This window comes from Schistocerca gregaria, chromosome 8 (genome assembly GCF_023897955.1).
Source record: "Schistocerca gregaria isolate iqSchGreg1 chromosome 8, iqSchGreg1.2, whole genome shotgun sequence".
Taxonomy (NCBI): Eukaryota; Metazoa; Arthropoda; class Insecta; order Orthoptera; family Acrididae; genus Schistocerca; species Schistocerca gregaria.
The window spans coordinates 381,911,942-381,921,303 of NC_064927.1; the positions used below are offsets into that span (position 1 = coordinate 381,911,942).

The 9,362-nt window shown below is 52.7% G+C and overlaps 27 non-coding genes across 27 annotated transcripts; 14 read left to right on the top strand and 13 right to left on the bottom strand.

The window, feature by feature from the left end:
* Positions 1-313: 313 nt before the first annotated feature.
* Positions 314-386, top strand: Trnar-acg (transfer RNA arginine (anticodon ACG)). The gene has a single exon. It is a non-coding gene; the product is annotated as a tRNA-Arg (tRNA).
* Positions 387-669: 283 nt separating this feature from the next.
* Trnam-cau (transfer RNA methionine (anticodon CAU)) lies at positions 670-741 on the top strand. The gene has a single exon. It is a non-coding gene; the product is annotated as a tRNA-Met (tRNA).
* A 233-nt stretch (positions 742-974) lies between these two features.
* Trnad-guc (transfer RNA aspartic acid (anticodon GUC)) lies at positions 975-1,046 on the bottom strand. The gene has a single exon. It is a non-coding gene; the product is annotated as a tRNA-Asp (tRNA).
* A 111-nt stretch (positions 1,047-1,157) lies between these two features.
* On the bottom strand, positions 1,158-1,249 carry Trnai-uau (transfer RNA isoleucine (anticodon UAU)). The gene is given in 2 exon segments: positions 1,158-1,193; positions 1,212-1,249. It is a non-coding gene; the product is annotated as a tRNA-Ile (tRNA).
* A 442-nt stretch (positions 1,250-1,691) lies between these two features.
* Trnar-acg (transfer RNA arginine (anticodon ACG)) lies at positions 1,692-1,764 on the top strand. The gene has a single exon. It is a non-coding gene; the product is annotated as a tRNA-Arg (tRNA).
* A 283-nt stretch (positions 1,765-2,047) lies between these two features.
* On the top strand, positions 2,048-2,119 carry Trnam-cau (transfer RNA methionine (anticodon CAU)). Its single transcript has one exon. It is a non-coding gene; the product is annotated as a tRNA-Met (tRNA).
* A 233-nt stretch (positions 2,120-2,352) lies between these two features.
* Positions 2,353-2,424, bottom strand: Trnad-guc (transfer RNA aspartic acid (anticodon GUC)). The gene has a single exon. It is a non-coding gene; the product is annotated as a tRNA-Asp (tRNA).
* A 111-nt stretch (positions 2,425-2,535) lies between these two features.
* Positions 2,536-2,627, bottom strand: Trnai-uau (transfer RNA isoleucine (anticodon UAU)). The gene is given in 2 exon segments: positions 2,536-2,571; positions 2,590-2,627. It is a non-coding gene; the product is annotated as a tRNA-Ile (tRNA).
* A 442-nt stretch (positions 2,628-3,069) lies between these two features.
* Positions 3,070-3,142, top strand: Trnar-acg (transfer RNA arginine (anticodon ACG)). The gene has a single exon. It is a non-coding gene; the product is annotated as a tRNA-Arg (tRNA).
* Positions 3,143-3,425: 283 nt separating this feature from the next.
* On the top strand, positions 3,426-3,497 carry Trnam-cau (transfer RNA methionine (anticodon CAU)). The gene has a single exon. It is a non-coding gene; the product is annotated as a tRNA-Met (tRNA).
* A 233-nt stretch (positions 3,498-3,730) lies between these two features.
* Positions 3,731-3,802, bottom strand: Trnad-guc (transfer RNA aspartic acid (anticodon GUC)). Its single transcript has one exon. It is a non-coding gene; the product is annotated as a tRNA-Asp (tRNA).
* A 111-nt stretch (positions 3,803-3,913) lies between these two features.
* Positions 3,914-4,005, bottom strand: Trnai-uau (transfer RNA isoleucine (anticodon UAU)). The gene is given in 2 exon segments: positions 3,914-3,949; positions 3,968-4,005. It is a non-coding gene; the product is annotated as a tRNA-Ile (tRNA).
* A 442-nt stretch (positions 4,006-4,447) lies between these two features.
* On the top strand, positions 4,448-4,520 carry Trnar-acg (transfer RNA arginine (anticodon ACG)). The gene has a single exon. It is a non-coding gene; the product is annotated as a tRNA-Arg (tRNA).
* A 283-nt stretch (positions 4,521-4,803) lies between these two features.
* Positions 4,804-4,875, top strand: Trnam-cau (transfer RNA methionine (anticodon CAU)). The gene has a single exon. It is a non-coding gene; the product is annotated as a tRNA-Met (tRNA).
* A 233-nt stretch (positions 4,876-5,108) lies between these two features.
* On the bottom strand, positions 5,109-5,180 carry Trnad-guc (transfer RNA aspartic acid (anticodon GUC)). The gene has a single exon. It is a non-coding gene; the product is annotated as a tRNA-Asp (tRNA).
* A 111-nt stretch (positions 5,181-5,291) lies between these two features.
* Positions 5,292-5,383, bottom strand: Trnai-uau (transfer RNA isoleucine (anticodon UAU)). Its single transcript is given in 2 exon segments — positions 5,292-5,327; positions 5,346-5,383. It is a non-coding gene; the product is annotated as a tRNA-Ile (tRNA).
* Positions 5,384-5,825: 442 nt separating this feature from the next.
* Positions 5,826-5,898, top strand: Trnar-acg (transfer RNA arginine (anticodon ACG)). The gene has a single exon. It is a non-coding gene; the product is annotated as a tRNA-Arg (tRNA).
* A 283-nt stretch (positions 5,899-6,181) lies between these two features.
* Positions 6,182-6,253, top strand: Trnam-cau (transfer RNA methionine (anticodon CAU)). Its single transcript has one exon. It is a non-coding gene; the product is annotated as a tRNA-Met (tRNA).
* Positions 6,254-6,486: 233 nt separating this feature from the next.
* On the bottom strand, positions 6,487-6,558 carry Trnad-guc (transfer RNA aspartic acid (anticodon GUC)). Its single transcript has one exon. It is a non-coding gene; the product is annotated as a tRNA-Asp (tRNA).
* Positions 6,559-6,669: 111 nt separating this feature from the next.
* Trnai-uau (transfer RNA isoleucine (anticodon UAU)) lies at positions 6,670-6,761 on the bottom strand. The gene is given in 2 exon segments: positions 6,670-6,705; positions 6,724-6,761. It is a non-coding gene; the product is annotated as a tRNA-Ile (tRNA).
* Positions 6,762-7,203: 442 nt separating this feature from the next.
* Trnar-acg (transfer RNA arginine (anticodon ACG)) lies at positions 7,204-7,276 on the top strand. Its single transcript has one exon. It is a non-coding gene; the product is annotated as a tRNA-Arg (tRNA).
* Positions 7,277-7,559: 283 nt separating this feature from the next.
* Trnam-cau (transfer RNA methionine (anticodon CAU)) lies at positions 7,560-7,631 on the top strand. The gene has a single exon. It is a non-coding gene; the product is annotated as a tRNA-Met (tRNA).
* Positions 7,632-7,864: 233 nt separating this feature from the next.
* Positions 7,865-7,936, bottom strand: Trnad-guc (transfer RNA aspartic acid (anticodon GUC)). The gene has a single exon. It is a non-coding gene; the product is annotated as a tRNA-Asp (tRNA).
* A 111-nt stretch (positions 7,937-8,047) lies between these two features.
* Positions 8,048-8,139, bottom strand: Trnai-uau (transfer RNA isoleucine (anticodon UAU)). Its single transcript is given in 2 exon segments — positions 8,048-8,083; positions 8,102-8,139. It is a non-coding gene; the product is annotated as a tRNA-Ile (tRNA).
* A 442-nt stretch (positions 8,140-8,581) lies between these two features.
* On the top strand, positions 8,582-8,654 carry Trnar-acg (transfer RNA arginine (anticodon ACG)). Its single transcript has one exon. It is a non-coding gene; the product is annotated as a tRNA-Arg (tRNA).
* Positions 8,655-8,937: 283 nt separating this feature from the next.
* Trnam-cau (transfer RNA methionine (anticodon CAU)) lies at positions 8,938-9,009 on the top strand. The gene has a single exon. It is a non-coding gene; the product is annotated as a tRNA-Met (tRNA).
* A 227-nt stretch (positions 9,010-9,236) lies between these two features.
* Positions 9,237-9,308, bottom strand: Trnad-guc (transfer RNA aspartic acid (anticodon GUC)). Its single transcript has one exon. It is a non-coding gene; the product is annotated as a tRNA-Asp (tRNA).
* Between the last annotated feature and the right edge of the window lie 54 nt (positions 9,309-9,362).

Genomic DNA, 9,362 nt, shown 5'->3' on the forward strand with positions numbered 1-9,362 from the left:
TTCTTGTTTCATATGCTACACTTACAGGCATATCAACCGCTTGTCATCACCGAAAAAATGCAGAAAAACGGGCGCCTTGCATTCTGCTACCTGTCCAACAGCGGGGGCAGATGTATGGCAAGCTCTAGGCTGTGCAGGCGCACCGTGGCCGAGGAGCTGGAGGAGAGATGCCTTCCTTAGCAGCTCCCTGCAGAGTGCGGAAGACCAGAGTGGCCGCGCCGCCGTTGTCAGTGGACGACACGCAATTGCCGAGCCACTGAGAACACGTTGCTTTGCGATGTGCACCCGCCCCGTGGCTTACACCGCGAACAGTGGCCCTGTGGCGCAACGGATAACGCGTCTGACTACGGATCAGAAGATTCCAGGTTCGAATCCTGGCAGGGTCGGCATTTTGTTAGTTGCGGGGGCGTAGCTAGGCAATGCATTCGAATGTCTCCACCTTCGTGGAGTGCAATGTTAATCCTGAGCATCTCGCAGCTGCATCTCGAGACGATCGTGGTAAATATCGCTTCGTGCAAGCGTCAGCGTAGCGTCAGTCGAGCAAAGTCGAGACAAGTCAAGCTGAGAGATGATACGCAGTTAATTAAACGGTAGGCGCGTGAAACCGATGCACACAACGCTTTCCAAGTGTCCAATGCCACGCACCGAAAAGAACGGACTGCTGCACGCAGCAGAGTGGCGCAGTGGAAGCGTGCTGGGCCCATAACCCAGAGGTCCGTGGATCGAAACCACGCTCTGCTAAAATTATTCTTTTTCGTTGGTGCTTCGAGCTCGATCATTAAGCTTGTGGTGCGCTGATTCAGCGACGTCAGTAAACCCTGTCAGTTGTGAAACGATGACGTCGTGTGAAGAATACGAGAAACACTTCCTAAGACGCAGACCTTCTTACGATTTTTTAGCAATTACATTCCTTGATCACAAGGGTAATGCTTTTTCGGGCCATACGTGCAACTTTCGCGATATAAAAATCGCACCTCCACGGCGGGGAATCGAACCCCGGTCTCCCGCGTGACAGGCGGGGATACTAACCACTATACTACCGAGGAACACGCAGGCGGTCTATACAATGCACGCACATTTCTGCTTCTCAAGTACGTGATACATCTAAAATCTAGCGTCCCGATGCTTCCAGAGTCAGCTGCTACGAAATAAAAGTATGCCCCAGGTGAGGCTCGAACTCACAACCCTGGCATTGCTCACGGCTACTGCCTTATAAGTACCGTGCGCTAACCAATTGCGCCACTGGGGCTACAGCGGAATGGTTTCAGTTAGCGGTATTCACTTTGCTGCCAAGCTGTTGTGGCTACAGACCCATCATACGATCATCACCTACAGCCATACTGCCACTTCAGCACCTGTCTACGAATGCTTCATACGATTCTTGTTTCATATGCTACACTTACAGGCATATCAACCGCTTGTCATCACCGAAAAAATGCAGAAAAACGGGCGCCTTGCATTCTGCTACCTGTCCAACAGCGGGGGCAGATGTATGGCAAGCTCTAGGCTGTGCAGGCGCACCGTGGCCGAGGAGCTGGAGGAGAGATGCCTTCCTTAGCAGCTCCCTGCAGAGTGCGGAAGACCAGAGTGGCCGCGCCGCCGTTGTCAGTGGACGACACGCAATTGCCGAGCCACGGAGAACACGTTGCTTTGCGATGTGCACCCGCCCCGTGGCTTACACCGCGAACAGTGGCCCTGTGGCGCAACGGATAACGCGTCTGACTACGGATCAGAAGATTCCAGGTTCGAATCCTGGCAGGGTCGGCATTTTGTTAGTTGCGGGGGCGTAGCTAGGCAATGCATTCGAATGTCTCCACCTTCGTGGAGTGCAATGTTAATCCTGAGCATCTCGCAGCTGCATCTCGAGACGATCGTGGTAAATATCGCTTCGTGCAAGCGTCAGCGTAGCGTCAGTCGAGCAAAGTCGAGACAAGTCAAGCTGAGAGATGATACGCAGTTAATTAAACGGTAGGCGCGTGAAACCGATGCACACAACGCTTTCCAAGTGTCCAATGCCACGCACCGAAAAGGACGGACTGCTGCACGCAGCAGAGTGGCGCAGTGGAAGCGTGCTGGGCCCATAACCCAGAGGTCCGTGGATCGAAACCACGCTCTGCTAAAATTATTCTTTTTCGTTGGTGCTTCGAGCTCGATCATTAAGCTTGGGGTGCGCTGATTCAGCGACGTCAGTAAACCCTGTCAGTTGTGAAACGATGACGTCGTGTGAAGAATACGAGAAACACTTCCTAAGACGCAGACCTTCTTACGATTTTTTAGCAATTACATTCCTTGATCACAAGGGTAATGCTTTTTCGGGCCATACGTGCAACTTTCGCGATATAAAAATCGCACCTCCCCGGCGGGGAATCGAACCCCGGTCTCCCGCGTGACAGGCGGGGATACTAACCACTATACTACCGAGGAACACGCAGGCGGTCTATACAATGCACGCACATTTCTGCTTCTCAAGTACGTGATACATCTAAAATCTAGCGTCCCGATGCTTCCAGAGTCAGCTGCTACGAAATAAAAGTATGCCCCAGGTGAGGCTCGAACTCACAACCCCGGCATTGCTCACGGCTACTGCCTTATAAGTACCGTGCGCTAACCAATTGCGCCACTGGGGCTACAGCGGAATGGTTTCAGTTAGCGGTATTCACTTTGCTGCCAAGCTGTTGTGGCTACAGACCCATCATACGATCATCACCTACGGCCATACTGCCACTTCAGCACCTGTCTACGAATGCTTCATACGATTCTTGTTTCATATGCTACACTTACAGGCATATCAACCGCTTGTCATCACCGAAAAAATGCAGAAAAACGGGCGCCTTGCATTCTGCTACCTGTCCAACAGCGGGGGCAGATGTATGGCAAGCTCTAGGCTGTGCAGGCGCACCGTGGCCGAGGAGCTGGAGGAGAGATGCCTTCCTTAGCAGCTCCCTGCAGAGTGCGGAAGACCAGAGTGGCCGCGCCGCCGTTGTCAGTGGACGACACGCAATTGCCGAGCCACTGAGAACACGTTGCTTTGCGATGTGCACCCGCCCCGTGGCTTACACCGCGAACAGTGGCCCTGTGGCGCAACGGATAACGCGTCTGACTACGGATCAGAAGATTCCAGGTTCGAATCCTGGCAGGGTCGGCATTTTGTTAGTTGCGGGGGCGTAGCTAGGCAATGCATTCGAATGTCTCCACCTTCGTGGAGTGCAATGTTAATCCTGAGCATCTCGCAGCTGCATCTCGAGACGATCGTGGTAAATATCGCTTCGTGCAAGCGTCAGCGTAGCGTCAGTCGAGCAAAGTCGAGACAAGTCAAGCTGAGAGATGATACGCAGTTAATTAAACGGTAGGCGCGTGAAACCGATGCACACAACGCTTTCCAAGTGTCCAATGCCACGCACCGAAAAGAACGGACTGCTGCACGCAGCAGAGTGGCGCAGTGGAAGCGTGCTGGGCCCATAACCCAGAGGTCCGTGGATCGAAACCACGCTCTGCTAAAATTATTCTTTTTCGTTGGTGCTTCGAGCTCGATCATTAAGCTTGTGGTGCGCTGATTCAGCGACGTCAGTAAACCCTGTCAGTTGTGAAACGATGACGTCGTGTGAAGAATACGAGAAACACTTCCTAAGACGCAGACCTTCTTACGATTTTTTAGCAATTACATTCCTTGATCACAAGGGTAATGCTTTTTCGGGCCATACGTGCAACTTTCGCGATATAAAAATCGCACCTCCACGGCGGGGAATCGAACCCCGGTCTCCCGCGTGACAGGCGGGGATACTAACCACTATACTACCGAGGAACACGCAGGCGGTCTATACAATGCACGCACATTTCTGCTTCTCAAGTACGTGATACATCTAAAATCTAGCGTCCCGATGCTTCCAGAGTCAGCTGCTACGAAATAAAAGTATGCCCCAGGTGAGGCTCGAACTCACAACCCTGGCATTGCTCACGGCTACTGCCTTATAAGTACCGTGCGCTAACCAATTGCGCCACTGGGGCTACAGCGGAATGGTTTCAGTTAGCGGTATTCACTTTGCTGCCAAGCTGTTGTGGCTACAGACCCATCATACGATCATCACCTACAGCCATACTGCCACTTCAGCACCTGTCTACGAATGCTTCATACGATTCTTGTTTCATATGCTACACTTACAGGCATATCAACCGCTTGTCATCACCGAAAAAATGCAGAAAAACGGGCGCCTTGCATTCTGCTACCTGTCCAACAGCGGGGGCAGATGTATGGCAAGCTCTAGGCTGTGCAGGCGCACCGTGGCCGAGGAGCTGGAGGAGAGATGCCTTCCTTAGCAGCTCCCTGCAGAGTGCGGAAGACCAGAGTGGCCGCGCCGCCGTTGTCAGTGGACGACACGCAATTGCCGAGCCACGGAGAACACGTTGCTTTGCGATGTGCACCCGCCCCGTGGCTTACACCGCGAACAGTGGCCCTGTGGCGCAACGGATAACGCGTCTGACTACGGATCAGAAGATTCCAGGTTCGAATCCTGGCAGGGTCGGCATTTTGTTAGTTGCGGGGGCGTAGCTAGGCAATGCATTCGAATGTCTCCACCTTCGTGGAGTGCAATGTTAATCCTGAGCATCTCGCAGCTGCATCTCGAGACGATCGTGGTAAATATCGCTTCGTGCAAGCGTCAGCGTAGCGTCAGTCGAGCAAAGTCGAGACAAGTCAAGCTGAGAGATGATACGCAGTTAATTAAACGGTAGGCGCGTGAAACCGATGCACACAACGCTTTCCAAGTGTCCAATGCCACGCACCGAAAAGGACGGACTGCTGCACGCAGCAGAGTGGCGCAGTGGAAGCGTGCTGGGCCCATAACCCAGAGGTCCGTGGATCGAAACCACGCTCTGCTAAAATTATTCTTTTTCGTTGGTGCTTCGAGCTCGATCATTAAGCTTGGGGTGCGCTGATTCAGCGACGTCAGTAAACCCTGTCAGTTGTGAAACGATGACGTCGTGTGAAGAATACGAGAAACACTTCCTAAGACGCAGACCTTCTTACGATTTTTTAGCAATTACATTCCTTGATCACAAGGGTAATGCTTTTTCGGGCCATACGTGCAACTTTCGCGATATAAAAATCGCACCTCCACGGCGGGGAATCGAACCCCGGTCTCCCGCGTGACAGGCGGGGATACTAACCACTATACTACCGAGGAACACGCAGGCGGTCTATACAATGCACGCACATTTCTGCTTCTCAAGTACGTGATACATCTAAAATCTAGCGTCCCGATGCTTCCAGAGTCAGCTGCTACGAAATAAAAGTATGCCCCAGGTGAGGCTCGAACTCACAACCCTGGCATTGCTCACGGCTACTGCCTTATAAGTACCGTGCGCTAACCAATTGCGCCACTGGGGCTACAGCGGAATGGTTTCAGTTAGCGGTATTCACTTTGCTGCCAAGCTGTTGTGGCTACAGACCCATCATACGATCATCACCTACAGCCATACTGCCACTTCAGCACCTGTCTACGAATGCTTCATACGATTCTTGTTTCATATGCTACACTTACAGGCATATCAACCGCTTGTCATCACCGAAAAAATGCAGAAAAACGGGCGCCTTGCATTCTGCTACCTGTCCAACAGCGGGGGCAGATGTATGGCAAGCTCTAGGCTGTGCAGGCGCACCGTGGCCGAGGAGCTGGAGGAGAGATGCCTTCCTTAGCAGCTCCCTGCAGAGTGCGGAAGACCAGAGTGGCCGCGCCGCCGTTGTCAGTGGACGACACGCAATTGCCGAGCCACGGAGAACACGTTGCTTTGCGATGTGCACCCGCCCCGTGGCTTACACCGCGAACAGTGGCCCTGTGGCGCAACGGATAACGCGTCTGACTACGGATCAGAAGATTCCAGGTTCGAATCCTGGCAGGGTCGGCATTTTGTTAGTTGCGGGGGCGTAGCTAGGCAATGCATTCGAATGTCTCCACCTTCGTGGAGTGCAATGTTAATCCTGAGCATCTCGCAGCTGCATCTCGAGACGATCGTGGTAAATATCGCTTCGTGCAAGCGTCAGCGTAGCGTCAGTCGAGCAAAGTCGAGACAAGTCAAGCTGAGAGATGATACGCAGTTAATTAAACGGTAGGCGCGTGAAACCGATGCACACAACGCTTTCCAAGTGTCCAATGCCACGCACCGAAAAGGACGGACTGCTGCACGCAGCAGAGTGGCGCAGTGGAAGCGTGCTGGGCCCATAACCCAGAGGTCCGTGGATCGAAACCACGCTCTGCTAAAATTATTCTTTTTCGTTGGTGCTTCGAGCTCGATCATTAAGCTTGGGGTGCGCTGATTCAGCGACGTCAGTAAACCCTGTCAGTTGTGAAACGATGACGTCGTGTGAAGAATACGAGAAACACTTCCTAAGACGCAGACCTTCTTACGATTTTTTAGCAATTACATTCCTTGATCACAAGGGTAATGCTTTTTCGGGCCATACGTGCAACTTTCGCGATATAAAAATCGCACCTCCCCGGCGGGGAATCGAACCCCGGTCTCCCGCGTGACAGGCGGGGATACTAACCACTATACTACCGAGGAACACGCAGGCGGTCTATACAATGCACGCACATTTCTGCTTCTCAAGTACGTGATACATCTAAAATCTAGCGTCCCGATGCTTCCAGAGTCAGCTGCTACGAAATAAAAGTATGCCCCAGGTGAGGCTCGAACTCACAACCCTGGCATTGCTCACGGCTACTGCCTTATAAGTACCGTGCGCTAACCAATTGCGCCACTGGGGCTACAGCGGAATGGTTTCAGTTAGCGGTATTCACTTTGCTGCCAAGCTGTTGTGGCTACAGACCCATCATACGATCATCACCTACGGCCATACTGCCACTTCAGCACCTGTCTACGAATGCTTCATACGATTCTTGTTTCATATGCTACACTTACAGGCATATCAACCGCTTGTCATCACCGAAAAAATGCAGAAAAACGGGCGCCTTGCATTCTGCTACCTGTCCAACAGCGGGGGCAGATGTATGGCAAGCTCTAGGCTGTGCAGGCGCACCGTGGCCGAGGAGCTGGAGGAGAGATGCCTTCCTTAGCAGCTCCCTGCAGAGTGCGGAAGACCAGAGTGGCCGCGCCGCCGTTGTCAGTGGACGACACGCAATTGCCGAGCCACGGAGAACACGTTGCTTTGCGATGTGCACCCGCCCCGTGGCTTACACCGCGAACAGTGGCCCTGTGGCGCAACGGATAACGCGTCTGACTACGGATCAGAAGATTCCAGGTTCGAATCCTGGCAGGGTCGGCATTTTGTTAGTTGCGGGGGCGTAGCTAGGCAATGCATTCGAATGTCTCCACCTTCGTGGAGTGCAATGTTAATCCTGAGCATCTCGCAGCTGCATCTCGAGACGATCGTGGTAAATATCGCTTCGTGCAAGCGTCAGCGTAGCGTCAGTCGAGCAAAGTCGAGACAAGTCAAGCTGAGAGATGATACGCAGTTAATTAAACGGTAGGCGCGTGAAACCGATGCACACAACGCTTTCCAAGTGTCCAATGCCACGCACCGAAAAGGACGGACTGCTGCACGCAGCAGAGTGGCGCAGTGGAAGCGTGCTGGGCCCATAACCCAGAGGTCCGTGGATCGAAACCACGCTCTGCTAAAATTATTCTTTTTCGTTGGTGCTTCGAGCTCGATCATTAAGCTTGGGGTGCGCTGATTCAGCGACGTCAGTAAACCCTGTCAGTTGTGAAACGATGACGTCGTGTGAAGAATACGAGAAACACTTCCTAAGACGCAGACCTTCTTACGATTTTTTAGCAATTACATTCCTTGATCACAAGGGTAATGCTTTTTCGGGCCATACGTGCAACTTTCGCGATATAAAAATCGCACCTACCCGGCGGGGAATCGAACCCCGGTCTCCCGCGTGACAGGCGGGGATACTAACCACTATACTACCGAGGAACACGCAGGCGGTCTATACAATGCACGCACATTTCTGCTTCTCAAGTACGTGATACATCTAAAATCTAGCGTCCCGATGCTTCCAGAGTCAGCTGCTACGAAATAAAAGTATGCCCCAGGTGAGGCTCGAACTCACAACCCTGGCATTGCTCACGGCTACTGCCTTATAAGTACCGTGCGCTAACCAATTGCGCCACTGGGGCTACAGCGGAATGGTTTCAGTTAGCGGTATTCACTTTGCTGCCAAGCTGTTGTGGCTACAGACCCATCATACGATCATCACCTACGGCCATACTGCCACTTCAGCACCTGTCTACGAATGCTTCATACGATTCTTGTTTCATATGCTACACTTACAGGCATATCAACCGCTTGTCATCACCGAAAAAATGCAGAAAAACGGGCGCCTTGCATTCTGCTACCTGTCCAACAGCGGGGGCAGATGTATGGCAAGCTCTAGGCTGTGCAGGCGCACCGTGGCCGAGGAGCTGGAGGAGAGATGCCTTCCTTAGCAGCTCCCTGCAGAGTGCGGAAGACCAGAGTGGCCGCGCCGCCGTTGTCAGTGGACGACACGCAATTGCCGAGCCACGGAGAACACGTTGCTTTGCGATGTGCACCCGCCCCGTGGCTTACACCGCGAACAGTGGCCCTGTGGCGCAACGGATAACGCGTCTGACTACGGATCAGAAGATTCCAGGTTCGAATCCTGGCAGGGTCGGCATTTTGTTAGTTGCGGGGGCGTAGCTAGGCAATGCATTCGAATGTCTCCACCTTCGTGGAGTGCAATGTTAATCCTGAGCATCTCGCAGCTGCATCTCGAGACGATCGTGGTAAATATCGCTTCGTGCAAGCGTCAGCGTAGCGTCAGTCGAGCAAAGTCGAGACAAGTCAAGCTGAGAGATGATACGCAGTTAATTAAACGGTAGGCGCGTGAAACCGATGCACACAACGCTTTCCAAGTGTCCAATGCCACGCACCGAAAAGGACGGACTGCTGCACGCAGCAGAGTGGCGCAGTGGAAGCGTGCTGGGCCCATAACCCAGAGGTCCGTGGATCGAAACCACGCTCTGCTAAAATTATTCTTTTTCGTTGGTGCTTCGAGCTCGATCATTAAGCTTGTGGTGCGCTGATTCAGCGACGTCAGTAAACCCTGTCAGTTGTGAAACGATGACGTCGTGTGAAGAATACGAGAAACACTTCCTAAGACCTTCTTACGATTTTTTAGCAATTACATTCCTTGATCACAAGGGTAATGCTTTTTCGGGCCATACGTGCAACTTTCGCGATATAAAAATCGCACCTCCACGGCGGGGAATCGAACCCCGGTCTCCCGCGTGACAGGCGGGGATACTAACCACTATACTACCGAGGAACACGCAGGCGGTCTATACAATGCACGCACATTTCTGCTTCTCAAGTACGTGAT